The 14,194-nt window shown below is 40.2% G+C and overlaps 1 protein-coding gene across 8 annotated transcripts in view; it reads right to left on the bottom strand.

Annotated features, from left to right (window-relative positions):
* ZBTB38 (zinc finger and BTB domain containing 38) overlaps positions 1–14,194 on the bottom strand; it is a 125,411-nt gene that overhangs the window by 60,722 nt on the left and 50,495 nt on the right. For 2 of the 8 annotated variants that reach the window (XM_077990893.1, XM_015131954.3), the window contains exon 1: positions 3,173–3,240. The exons of 2 other annotated variants lie outside the window; for them this stretch is intronic. The gene's annotated coding sequence lies outside the window, so the exon portion shown is untranslated. Of the gene's footprint in view, positions 1–2,225; positions 3,241–8,614; positions 8,678–9,237; positions 9,369–10,469; positions 10,722–14,194 lie in introns of those variants that run through there. 4 more of the 8 variants (XR_013413419.1, XR_013413420.1, XR_013413418.1 and 1 more) reach the window with 4 other exon arrangements.

The following is a 14,194-nucleotide window of genomic DNA, read 5'->3' as shown; positions in this document are numbered from 1 at the left end:
TCAGGTGAAACACAACGAAGTAATATATAGTAATTATTATTCTATTCACTGATTTATTTATTAGAATGACAATGATACGATACACTTCCCAACAATCTTATTTGGCTTTCTAGATCCTTGAGTTGGGTTTAAAATTCTTTTAGGCAAGACTAAGAGCAACATAAGTGAATAATGCCACAAAAAAACCCCATTAAGTATGAAAATCTACAAGATGACGCAACCATGCTTGAGTTACAAACAAAAGAATCGACATTCTACAAAGAAGAAATACACTGTTAAATCTATCATGCATTCATTTTAATGGTAAAACAACTGCATTGCATCCATCTAATCTTGTTATTAAGATTCAAATAGGTGCAAAATGATTACTTTGTACTGGCCTATCAAAACAGAAGACATTGTAGTTATAAGCTTTCTGACTAGCAGTAGTGTTTTAATTATAAATGCCTGGCTCATTATTTGCTCAAGAGTGAATGACAATTAGCTTGATCCTATTGCAACTGTTAATGCTGTTGGTACGAAAAAAATGGGCAATATTGAATCAGGTTTCTGATATTTCCCTTCAGTTTACAATCTTCTGATTGATACTATATTCAAAATATACTTAGTCATTTAAAGTCACAGGCAAGAAGGAAAATGGCTCCCAACAGCCAAAAAAAAAAAGGTGTTGCAGGAAGGGTATTTCATGGCAAGCCTGGAGAACAAAATCAGTATGAGATGAGTCACGTTCTAAAATAATTGAACCAGAGAAAGACTCCAAGCAAAATATTTTAGTTGGCCACAAAACAACATGACAACAACCACCACCACCCTTCAGCCCATTAGAAAGGTTCAATTCTACGATAGTGCTATGGAATAGAATATTAGATAAACTGCTAGAATAAAGCAACCATTTACACAGATGGTTTTGAATCTCAATGTTCTTCACATTGAAGCAAACCTCGGGGAGGTTTCAGGTTTAGCACCATCTTCCTAACACATCTATAGAGATATTTCCACAAAGGTTCAGGGTGCACTTGTCATTGGAGGTGTAGGCTTGGATTTGGGTCCTTTTCTACCGAGAGCACTGAGGTTACCAATGGAGGGATCAGGGAAGGCAAGAGCACAAGCATTTTCTGATTCTCAGAATTTCTGAAATACCTTTTGTTTCAGTGGCGCTGGTGAACTTGTGATAATGAAACTACACCTCTGTACACAAACCTTGACCTGCATTCTGGAGCATATTGCAAAGAAAACCTTAATTTTGAAAGTGTTGAGCACAAAGGAGGGAGAGAAAAGCTGTCACTGTGCAAGCTTTCTCTATATGTTTAGAAACATGGCTTAATTTTTAAGGCTTGAAGACCGCATTAAAACCATCTGAAACCAGTTCAGATTCTATATGAGAGGAAAAAGAACTGTAAATTTTTCATTAAACATTTGTTTCCTTTTTAAAGACATTCTTTTGCATATCTGTTATTGCATGTTGAAATACGATTTGGTTACCAAGGAAACAGGTTCTGGCCCAGTGTTAAATTTGAAACTAAAATATATTTGAGAAGTTAAGCTCAAAAGAAAGAGCTCATGAAATTATTTTGAAAAGTGCCAGAACCACAGCTATATGGTCTGCAATGAACCATTCTAGGGGCTCGGTTTCATTCAGTGAAGCTCTATTTCTGTTAAGAGGGCCATCTATATTTAATATTTCCCTCTTTGAAAATTGCAACTCCTCATCTCCCCAAATTATATACATAATATAATATATTCTTGTATATTACCTAAAATTAATTTTGGAAGCATATTAGTTTTTATTTTCATCTTTCATATAACACGTTTAAAGACCGCTTCTTAAAATTTAAATATTTTTAATGTTTCTTATTAAGCTTGTTTACGCTCTTTGAAATCATCTCCAGAAACCCATTTATTTTTAGTTTCAAGCTGAAATGGAGCTGAATCATCACTCTTTTCAAAAAATTCTTTTGTTGTCTAATGGCACCACACCTATCATATATATGATTTTTTAAAAAATTAATCTCCCTTTTATGGCAGAATCATTTAGTAAGTTTGTAAAAGCTATACATTTATATACTATCTGAAGAGCAGAGGCTATCCAATTAAAAACCCTCCCCCAAAAGATTACAACTGTCTTATTTAATTTTTGTTTTTTTAAAAGTCATATTCTAATGCATCTAATGTTCTTGCTGCATGGCTAAAAAAAAAACTATAAAAACATGCAAATTTCAACCTACCTGTATGCATCACTTAATGCAGTGCTAGCATGACAAGACACTCAGCCATTTTTATGTAAAGCGATGGAGACCAACTGATTTCTCTGTCTTCTTGCTCACAAGTTTTAGATGCAATTGTCACATACACACAAAAATCATACGCAGAACAGCTTGAATGAACTGTGATCACAGAACTGAATTTATCAACAGGAAAACAGGATTGAAAAAAGAAGTTTCTCATCCAAGGTTTCTCTGAGACTGCAACCAAGGAGGTGGTGTGTTGAATTTTTTTCCCCTTCCTCCTCTGAGAGTTCAAAGCTCGGAGCTGACCACTGCAAAGGCCACTGTCACATTTGCTGAAAATCAAACCACTGATACCAGCATTGAAAATACAAATTTGAGAACCCAAGTTGCTTGCACATGATGGAGTGCATAAGAGTTAAAAATAGAATCCACCTTGCCTCCTACCTGCATAATAAACATGTAAGTTTCAAGTGTTTAATTTGATATTCACATTAATTAACAATACAACATACATTATTTAAAAGACAGCAAATGCACGAAGAAAGGAGAGACACCATCTGGTAGCAGAGTTTTGTTGTTGTTTTTGTTTTTAGGGTTTGTGGGGGGTTTTGGTTTTGTTAAAAAAAAAAAGGTAAAATCATATTTTGAATGTGATGTAAAGCAAACATCCAGAAGCAAATGAATCGGAAATGAAAGGTGATGTTGAAATATCTAAGGCTGTAATGAGGCAAAAACAAGTCTTCGCTACCAGATGATATGGCATACAGAGCATTTACATACTCACATCTGAAATACTAGGCAACGTGTAATGAATTCTAGACACAGCATGCACACACAGCACAAGCACGACTAATCCTGCCTGCCATCTTAGGCTCGCAGAAGCAAGATACGTACTGCATGCAGCACACGAGCACTGGGGAAGGAGGAGGCAAGGGACAGCTCACCTTAAATGCAGTATCTGATTAATGTTGTAAGTGACATTGCATATCAGCCTCAGAGTCTTGGTTCAACTGGGTAGGAGGGAACAAAGAAAAATGTCATCAACTGGTGATGCAAGATGAGCCCAATCACTAAACACTGTTTAGCAAACTCCAAATTCTGCAACCAGACAGAAGGCATTTCATACACTTAAGCAGAGCTGCTCCACAATGAATGTGTCCTTCTGCTTCTGAGAATCAAACAATCCTTTTGCTAAGGAAGAAAATAAGCTGGAAAGAACACTCTCATATTCTCTTCTTGAAGAAAGCTTTCAATACAGTATGTATCTGGTCCGGGATGCATTTTATAGATTGTTAATTTTATAGAATTGCTAAGAAAAAACCAAAACTGTTAAGCTCTTGCAAAGTAAAGAATAATTTTGATAAAGGGTATAGCATTTCTAGATTATTTTTCAAAACCCTAAATGGTGCCGGCAGGCTTGTAGAAGAATGCATGATCAGCTGTCTGTATCCGTGCTATAACCTTTAACCACGAGCAGTGTAAATGTATCCTGCTAAATGGATCTGCAGTACAGAGCGGCAGATACCGCCTCAGAATTTTATTAAAATATGAATGGATTTTTTAAAACTTGGAAGCAGAATAAAATCAGAACAGAAAAATAAATTGATGCTGAATTCCTCTGGCTGTATAGCTGACCATCATGAACGATAAAAGCTATCCTTAGGATACTGACCTAAATAATACGAAGACTTACAGCAGCATACTGTATGCGTTCAGAACATAGAAAATGCAAAATGATTTTTCTTCTCCCTCCCCCTCCAAAAGCTAAATTTTAAAGTAACAAGCCATTAATAGGAATACCAAAAGGCTATAGATAGTACATACTGTAAGAGAAGAAATCGTATTGTGCTGAGATGCAATGTTTCTTTGTTTTACTTTGAGGCTTATTTTAGCTACGCTTGCATGATGACATTGACATCAGGAGGTCAGTGCTGACACCGGGTTGATATCTGTTTTATGAGTGAAATGTTTTCCGAAAATTAAATCTCATCTACTCAAACATGAAATTTCATGTCATCTTCAATACCACCTCCCTACCCCCACTGCTCAGGATTGATGGGATTTAGTTTGGCGGTATGTAATAAATTGGAATCACCTTCTGCAGATACTCCACTACGTAATGGTGAGGAATTAATTTTTTAAATAAAAAACCTTCAAGAATTCTTATGCACCCCCTTTCATTCCTTCCTATCAACACACACACACACACACACACACACAAACACACACACACACTCGAAGCTCGAATTGCAATGAAATGTTTAACATGTGGAACAAAAACTGTTGAAAGAGCTGCTTATTCAGGATTTTAAAGAAATGCCTAATAAGCAAATACGGTTTTGCTACAAAACCAGTGTCACCAGGTCCCCAAAGAGGAAAACAGCATAGCTTGCTAGCAAAATTTCCTCCAGATCCTGCCGGCAGGTAAAAAAACAAAAAAGCATTTTATTTGCCATGCTGTATAAAACAAGAAGTCTTTTATTTTTAAGGAAATAGAACAGATTCTTTTCCACTCTATTTCTTTAGCTACAAAGAAACCATACCCACCCCCACCCGTAGATCCTGGACATAAGCCAACATTTTTATAAAATGCTGAGACTGATTTTGAATATGTAATATTTATAGTTTTCTTCTTCTTATCTCTCCAAAAGTCTTTAATTGCCTATTGCCTCACTGAATATGCTGTTGTTAATTTTAACGTGTGCAAAAATGAGTTGATATTTTCTGGGGTTGCTAGTTTTCCAGCACCTCAATCTTCTGTAAGGACTGGCTGAAAATAATCAGGTTAGCAACATATTGAAGTTCCCCAGAATTTTTTTAAAAGAGAAAATATGTTCAAACACCTTAGCTGAGGTACTAGGTTTCACAACTGGATCTTTTGTTTCTAGCTCTCATTCTATCTCCTGCCCCAGAGCATAAGTGATTTTTAGCTTAGTGTGTGGAATGTAGCCTGCCTTCCTATATCCTATATACTTTAAAGTCTCTGAGTTGAGTTCTCCAGATGGTCGGTCATACCTGAACCATAGCGAGAGTCCTCTTCTCTTTGGAGTACATCTCTCTCTCACAACTACTCCAGAAATAAATGTGGCTCTAACGAAAACAGTAGCTCCTGGTCTCATACCAATAGTGGAACCATCTTCCCCACCCCCACATCACTGCTCTATGAGTTCTGGTTAGCATTGACAGCATCAGAAAATTAGAATGGAGTGTCCTTAGGCCAATTCCTCCTTTACCATGGGGGTTGAGAATTAGAGGGATGATCACGGTGAGTTATAAGGCACCAATTCAATATATGGTCATCTATGAAGCAGAGTCCTTAGAGTGGGGTGGGAGGAGGTTGACGCAAACACCTAGGCATTGAATGCTCTTCATGTCTGTTGAGATATTCCCCATTAATGACGTCTGAAAGCTAGACGTTCATTTAAAAATACTCACAAATTATTATCATGTAGGCTAAATATACACGTTACGGAATCAACTCTGACCACATAGAACTAAGTCGTCTGCCTCCTCTGTCGGGAATAATAAATGACAGTGACAACAACAGTAATCCATATTAGGCTCCCAGGAGATGAGTAAATAGTATTCTATTCCCTTTACAGGGAAAGGTGGTGAATGTGGTCAGGTCCCCCACTGGTACTTGTAAGCCAGATGCCAGGGCAGTTTCCAAACCCCCTATGGGGTTCTCTGTCCACCCTCAGCCTAAAAGCCACGTATTGGTTTATTTTGTGATGTACCAAGACACTCATTCAGTAAATGTGGTACGTTTACCAGACCTGCTCGAGTTAAACAAATACGAACTATAGTTGAAAATATTCAAAGCAATGAGCTTGTTTAGGCAGACATTATCAACTAGTAAATCCTGTTTTATACTTTCAGAAAACCATGATCATGCCTGAATTACTTAAGCTTTGTCATGATTACTAGTGGCAAGGGTATGCATTCACTTATGATTTTAAAAAATTGCGTGCTTCTCATCAGCCTCCTCGGGGCATGTGCACAAACATTAATTTAAAAGGCAAATCCCTTTTCCACAGTGAACATTTTAGCCTGTTTCTGCCACTTTGACGAGTCAAATACGAGGAACCCGAAATAATCTGGCAGGCACAGGCTGGAAAAGGACAGAGCTAGAAGTGAAGGGTGAGCCTTTCACTTTGATTAACGTGCTTACTTGCTCGCGGTCTCGTTGTTCCGCAGGCTGAGCTAATTTTCTTTGCAGTCCTGTGGGTTAAAGTTAAATTGCACGGCTAATGCAATGTACATAATTCAAGTATGAACAAAGCTTGACTCTCTATGTTTTTAAAAAAACATAAAGTCAGGGCACTGAGTCCCAGAGGAATACTTGGTTTATAAACATTTGGATCAGTTTGCATGCTCCTTTATGCTGTTCACCACATTAAACATTACAGTTGGGTTCTTTTTACACCTAATAGAGATAGTCAACATTTGTGGGTACATTGTTGTCAGGTTAGGTTATTCTAATTGAAATAAAAAAATAAAAGTGTTTACCAATTACACTTTTGCTTAAATTCTTAGTATTTAAAAAGTTTAAGTTTTTTAATGAGGTTGGTTATTAAATCTGTCTATAGTGTATTTAGTCCTGGAAACAACACGGTGACTTAATTTACCAATGACCAAAAATGCCTTTGGATTTTTGAGAAAGTTCAATGCTACTTTGAACATCTACATCTTCCCTAGAGACCTGGGCAGGAACTTCTGCCTTCCGCATTGATCAGAGCTAAAATGTCTATACTAGCTACCCTTATGGAGGACCTACTACATTCTCAATATTTTAGCTACATGTCCAATGTTTATTTCATTATAACCCAATAATTCTGCACGCTGAGTATCATCAATTTTAGGTGAGGAACTAATAGAGATTATACACAGTAAATAGCAGACTTAGTGTTCAAACCTAAGTTTGATTGATCGCAAAGTCTACGTCTTTCCACCAATCCTAAGAGGATAAAACTTCCTCCTACGTCCACACTCTATCCCTGATGTCAGTAATCTTCTTATTGTGCAGACACCTGGTAGAGGACCCTATCTCCCTGGAGCCCTGACTACCTCCGTTTATATGAATCAGCCTCTACCCTCCAGGCCCTAGGAATTGTGGGAACCTAGGATGCCACCAGCTGGAGACAGGCTGGGCCCAGCAGGTGGAAAAGACACAATGAAAGAGAAGGAATCAGCTGGACCATGTTGGAAAGTTAAATGTACAAAGCAGAGTAAATATTTTAGTGGGAGATTTGCCATAATTCAAAAAATATTTTATGAGGTAAAATAAATGAAAATAAATGACATAAATATATTTCAGATGGAATGTTTATTTTTAATAAATACATTTTCAAATGGAAATGTATTTATTAAAAACCTAGTGGAGTCTAGTTTTTTCCCTCTCACAGGTGACCAAACAGGCTGAGAGAGATCCAGTGATTTGCCCAAGATCACACACTTCATGAGTTTATTATTAATGCAGCCTTTCACTATATTAAAAATTATAGCTAGTTTCCTTTTACACCCAATGTATTCAGCATTTGTGAATAACTTTTTTATCAGGTTGTTAGACTGTTCTGCTCTAAATGATCAGTTAAAGAAAAATCAATGTAACAATCAGACTAGCCTGTTCTCTTTTGTTTGTTTGGTTTTGGGTTTTCTTGAGACAGAGTCTTGCAATGTTGCCCAGGTGGGACTTGAACTCTCAGTCGATTCTCCTGCCTCAGCCTCCTGAATAGCTAGGATTATAGGCTCATAACACTGTGTCCAGCTGAAACTGACGTATTTTCAACTCACAAATAGTATTTTTCTCCTAAACAGATAGCCTAAGTAGCTATTATGATTTTTTTCCAACATATTTTTAAATGGACTTTTAAAAAGCCTAATTTTGAAGAGATTTTCCTCAACCAAATTTACTGTTTTATTTTATCATTAAAATGATTTAAACACTAAAACCATTTTAATGACCCTGTTTGTTAACATCTGTTCATTTTGCCTCTGTCTCGGGTCCCTTCCAGTTCTGAAAGTTTGTGATTCTAAAAAAATCAAGCCCAGCTTGTTTTCTAGGTCAAGTAGGCCAAGAGCTGGACTCCAACTCTCCTGCCTTCTGGTGTACGTGGCCAGCTGACTATCCTGTTTCATTTGCAGTAATTGTATATGCCAACAAGATGGCTCTCAAAGGGGGCTTTCTAATCCACCAGCTCCACCCCACCTGGGAATAGGAGAAGAAGACTATCTTGCTCAATGCTCATAGGCAGTAGAATGAAGGGTTGGGTGAATGACATGCTTGAGGATTCTGAACTCCAGGAAACATTCTCCAGTTCTTAGACACGAGCGTCCTCACGTCCATCCATTAGCATCTGCATAGGATGTGAGAAAGGTGTACACACCTGTTGGCAAGGATTGAGCAGCAAACCTTGTGGACCAAACTGGGGTTACCCTCCAGGAAAGAGCTGGAAGGAAAAGGGAACTGTAAACCATGTGTTTTTTAATAAAGGAAAAGTGGCAAATGACATAGGCTGTAAGGCAGACTGTGGCGGACAACATCTCAACCCATCCTAACCCAACTCAAATCCTCCTGTGGGAGCATCCTCAACAGGTGTCACCACCATTATGGAAATCACTACCTCAGCTTTAGCAACAGAATAGTTGCTGCTTTCATTTCTCAGTGCATTTGAAACGTGGCATGAATAACGACCTTGAGTGCCCATTCCTACTACCCAATCACATGTTCATTTTCTGCCATGACTGCTTGTCACGCACCAGATGGAGAGCAAGTGAAACAACAGGGCCTTCTAGCTTCTGAATTGGTAAAATACATTCAGCAAGGAAGTAGAGTTTCATATTTTTGGAGAGACTGGCAACTAGGCTGAAAAGGGAAGGTGGGGACACAAATGAAGGTAAAAAAGTAAGAATTCTTACAGATCCATAAAAATTCACCTCATGTGAGAGCATAATCTTCTCTTTGTATCTTTCTTCACACCCTGGGCAACAAATATTTCAAAACTTAAACCTGGGAATAAATTTACTTGCTTGCTCTTCTCTCAGATAAATGATGTTGCAGCTCAGAAAGGGCCACAACAATGCACCTCTTCTCAGTCAGAGCAGCTTAACAAGCCTCAGTGAGTCTTCAACTCCTTTCGACTAAAGAGAAAAGCACAATACATTTGGGTTGTATTGAATTATCTACCTAGGCCCATGTCTCTGGCTTGCTTCCTGCAAGATCTTTGTATCTTCCAGGGCACTAGAGCATTTCCTAACACAATGGAGAGGCTCACTGAGGATGTTTTGGACTCACCAACACCAAACTCCAGAGTCCTTTCTCTACCACTACAGTGGGATCCTCAGCTTTGTATCATGAAGCCACTTCCTAAAGTTCAAGTACTTGCTTCAGGAGTTAAGGAATGGGCTTGGGGGCTGAACATCTTTCAAGTACTTAATCACTTGTTTACCAAGGGCAGCCACAAGTTGTCTGGCAAGCAGACCACAGTGCTTTGTGTAAACCTCTCTCTCCTAGAACAGGGAAAGAGGAGACAGGAATAAGAGTGGCCTGACAACACTGCCACAGCCTCCAAAGAATACCTCAACATTTTCTCAGGCCCTCAGTGGCACAGCATGTTTCACAGAATTAAAGGACAAGGAAGACTCTAGAAAATTTCTTTCAGGGAGAAGAAAATTGCGTTCAAAGAGAGTGTCATATTTAAATAAAGGCCTCAGCAATGAGCATAGAAGCCATATTCCTTAATTTCTAGCATTCTGCTCTTTGTAATTCAACACACTGGCTCAATTAAAAAAAATTCTAAACTTTCAGATATTAAAAACAGCTATAGGTTAATTGAATTAATGACTAGATGACAGAATGGAGGGTTTATGACATGTTTTCCAGTCCCTCTCATGAAAATATCATACTACATTTGTTCAACTAAAAACAAAATTCAACTAAATATAATTTTAAGCAAAATAGTCAATGTTGGCCAAAATATCACCTGGAACTTCTCAAGTTCACTTCAGACTTGCCAGAGAACCAGACTTGATTGCTATATTAAGTCAATTGACTAAGTTTAACCTGCTGAAGTAGCCTTTATCCTCTTTGGTTTGCAAAGAAAAATCTCATGATTTAGCATGAACGGCTAAAAATAAGCTGCAGGTTTCATTTTCCGTTGTTCAGTATGGTTTTGAAACTAAAAGGTGCAAAACTATGAGATTCACCAACGACTACGGAAAGTCAACGATTAAAATTGTCACCTTTCTAGCATACGATCCTGGTTGCCAACTCAGCCAGGCCCGAGAAATGTGCACCGCTGTCCCTCTCATCACGGTCTCTTGAGATGAGTCCCTCTAATAACTAAGGCACAGTTGGAAGCTGGGGGCTGAGGCCAGTCCTGGGGTAGCAGTGGCTTGTGAGTGTATTGTCACATCCGGACAGGATGCCGCACAGACTTCAGCCCATATGCTCAGCCTCCATCTTAGGTGATGCTGGGGACTCCTCTGCAGAACCTGGGAGTAAATACAGCTCGAGTTTCATTAAGATAGGACTCCGAAGGTGGTGAGTGCAGCGAGTCCCTCTTGACCTAAATGCCCATGACCTTGTGCAATTCCATACTGCCAACCCAGGGAGCTCACAAATTTAGTTTCAAAACTGTCTTTCCAGGGCCAAGTCTGGCAAAAAGGTGTTTGACAGAGACGTAAATGCTTCAAAGAGAAGGCAGCCATTTCACTCTGTAGCATTCAGCTGTGGCACAAGGCCTGGAGACAGCAACGCTGTTAAAAGAAAGCCCTCGGCTGAATGAGATTGAAAGGGGGTAAAGAAGGGTTAATCTTCTTCCATTAAAGGAGGGCCTATTTAGTGAAGGTGAAGAGTATAATCTGTATGAAGAGCAGAGCAAAGAGCCATTCCAGAAAAGAAATTATGGCACAGGGGCGAGAAGGATGATTTGTCCTCGATTTTCACCATGAGACCATTGCTTAGATCTGAATCTACCTAGCTTTGAAGTTACGGTCTCAGGGAGGGGCAAATGGGGCACATTCACATTCAGTGCTGGCATACTTGAGCTCTGATTCCATCAGAAATGGGCTATCAGTCTCTGAGAAGCAGAGGGTGCGGCCAAAGCCAGCAGGACATTGTAGACTTCAAACCACAAGTTAGAAGGCAGCAAAATAAACAGCAGGAGTTGCTCATAAGGGAGAAGCTGGGGATAAATCCCCCTCCTCAGGGTGGGAAAACCTCGTTTTAAACATAGTTTTAAAAACTTTTTAAAAGTTTTAATACCTTTTTTTGTGAAATAGCATAAGATGTACAAGTTATACAGTGTCTACTTTCTCCACCTTCCCCCAGTGATGTCTTACATAGCTGTAGTACTTGGTCTAAACCCAGAAACAGACTCTGGTATAGTTCAAATAAACACAGATACAGTCTTATGTGATTTTGCCAGTTTTTACATGCACTCTGTGTGTGTGTGTACCTGTATGTCTACAGTTCTATGCAACGCATCACACGTGCAGGCTGGAGTAATGACCATCACCATCAGAACAGAGAATAGTCACCACCACAGTTCCCTGAGCTCCTCCTCTAATAATCACATCCTCCAACCTAACTCCTGACAATCACTGATCTGTTCTCTATCACTGTGTGTGTGTGTGTGTTTTTTTTTTTTTTTTTGCTTGTTGAGACAGAGTCTTGCTCTGTCACCCAGGTTGGGGTACAATGGCACCATCATGGCTCACTGAAGCCTCAAACTCCTGTACTCAAGCAATGCTCCCATCTCAGCCTCTCAAGTAGCTGAGACCACTGGTGTACAACACCATATCCAGCTAGTTTTTTAAATTTTTGCAGAGGTGGGGTCTCCCTGTGTTGCCCTGGCTGGTCTCAAACTCCTGGGCACTCCTGCCTCGGCCTCCCAAAGTGCTGGGATTACAAGCATAAGCCACCGGGCCTGGCCTATCACTATAATTTTGTCAGTCCAAGAACGTTCTCTAAATGGAATCATGTAGCATATAATTCTTTGAGATTGGCTTTCAGCATAATGCCCTTGTAATCCATTTGAATTGTATGTAAAGAGCACGTGCATGTTTATTGCTGACTAGTATTTCAAGGTGTGGATGTACCAGCGTGTTACCCACTAACTTCCTGAAAAACATCTGGCTATTTTCCAGTTTTTAGGTATTACAAATAAAGCTGCTATAAATGTTCATGTAAAGTTAATTGCGTGACCATAAGTTTTCATTTCTCTTGTGTAAATACCCATGAGTAGGATTGCTGGATCATGTGGTAAGTGTATGTTTAACTTTTATAAGAAACTGCCAAACTGTTTCCTAGAGTGGCTGTACCATTTTACATTCCTACAGGCAATGTAGGAGAGATCCAGTGTCCTTACATGTTTGCCAGCATTTGGTAACCTCAGTAATTTTTATTTTTGTATCTACTAGATGTGTAGGGGCTCCTTTTGATGGGCCACAGTCAAGAAGGCAGTTAAACTCTGTGGCCTTCCAAGCTTAGCTGGGGTAACCTCAGACGTCTCTCATTGCTCCAGTTTTCCTGGTAGCTGTCTACACAGCAGTTTGGGCTGTCTGGCACTTACATGATGGAAAATGGGGTGGTCTCTCTGGATGGGGGGGTGAGTCTTCCGGTTTGCCCAGTTGCTCTTGACTGCAGTGGTGGGACATTGCTATCTGGGGATGCTGAGACTCTTTGAGGCAGTGCCTCTTGGACCAGCAGGAAGACTTGATACCAGTGGCACATGCTCCCATGGGGTGGGGCAGGTGAAATGACAGCTGTGGGGCAGGAACAGAGTTTGCCTGGGCCAGGGTCTTCCTATAGCTTTGGACAGAGGCTGTGTGAATACTTTTAATTTCTCAGGTTAGATCGTTATTAGCATAGTGTGAGAGGAAGTGGGACATGGAATCAATGTAGAGAGGCAAGGGTGGGACCACCAGTGGCACTTGTCAAATCTTGGGACCCACTGAACAATCTTTGCCCTTGAACTTTGTACTCTGTGACCACCCAAGACTCTCCAGCAGCATGTGGACACGTTGTCTGGATGCCATGGAACTCCTATTTTTGTCTCCTGTGGGTGAGATTTGGAAGCACTGCTGTCACCACCACATGGGCTTTCCTGGCCCAGGGGTCCAGGTCTCATGAGCAATTAGAATGTCATCTGAGTATCAGAAGGTGCCTCATTCAAGAAAGTTGTGCAGGACAAGGTGATGGGTCTTACATAGGGCAAACATTATAGTGAGGACTTGAACTGGCCCAGCCATTCTTGGAAAGTCACCCTCCATCTGATTCAAGGTACCTCTGGTTCAAGGGAGGTTGTAGACTTTGCCAGAACTCTTACTCATCATGACCCTGGAGCCATGAGTTTGGACCAGGAGGCCAAGAATCAGGAGAGTAGCGATCCTGAACAGGGACACCCTTGAGATAATGGAGACGTGCATGGGGCAGTGAAGCTTGGGGATCATCCTCAAAATTCCCTGGTGGCTAAGCCCTGGGAGGGTCCTGTGGAGGAGCTCCTGTGGGTTCTGGCTCTTGTGTGTCACCAGGTGCCTTTGCAGGGGATTGACATAGACGTAGGCATGGAGGAACCTAAAGTTGATTTCTAGAACCTGAACATGAACTGGGGATGGTAGGGAGCTGAGCAATCTGTCCAGGCAGAACTTGAAAGTCAAGTGATGCCATGGTGGGCTCTGGAAGTTGAGGCGGTGGAATGAGAGGAAGCCGGGCAGATACCGTCAGGCAATCAGTGGGTGTGGGTTGATGGGTTTCAGCAGGGTTATGCAGTCAGGATGAATAGTCAGACTTCCTCTTAGAAGGTGGTGAGAGTTTAAAGAAATTGGTTTTTTGTTCATTATGGTCTCTGCTATAATTGTTTTTTGCATTGTTTCCTAATTTCCATTTTCAGGTTCCTCCTGCTCCGGCCTGCCTCCTCTTAGGCTGTGCTTCTACTCACCTGCTGTCAGAAGGCAGCCCAGCA

Source organism: Macaca mulatta, chromosome 2 (assembly GCF_049350105.2).
Source record: "Macaca mulatta isolate MMU2019108-1 chromosome 2, T2T-MMU8v2.0, whole genome shotgun sequence".
In the NCBI taxonomy this organism is placed as follows: domain Eukaryota; kingdom Metazoa; phylum Chordata; class Mammalia; order Primates; family Cercopithecidae; genus Macaca; species Macaca mulatta.
The sequence above is the reverse complement of the archived record's forward strand: the minus strand, read 5'-3'. Positions and strand labels throughout refer to the sequence as shown.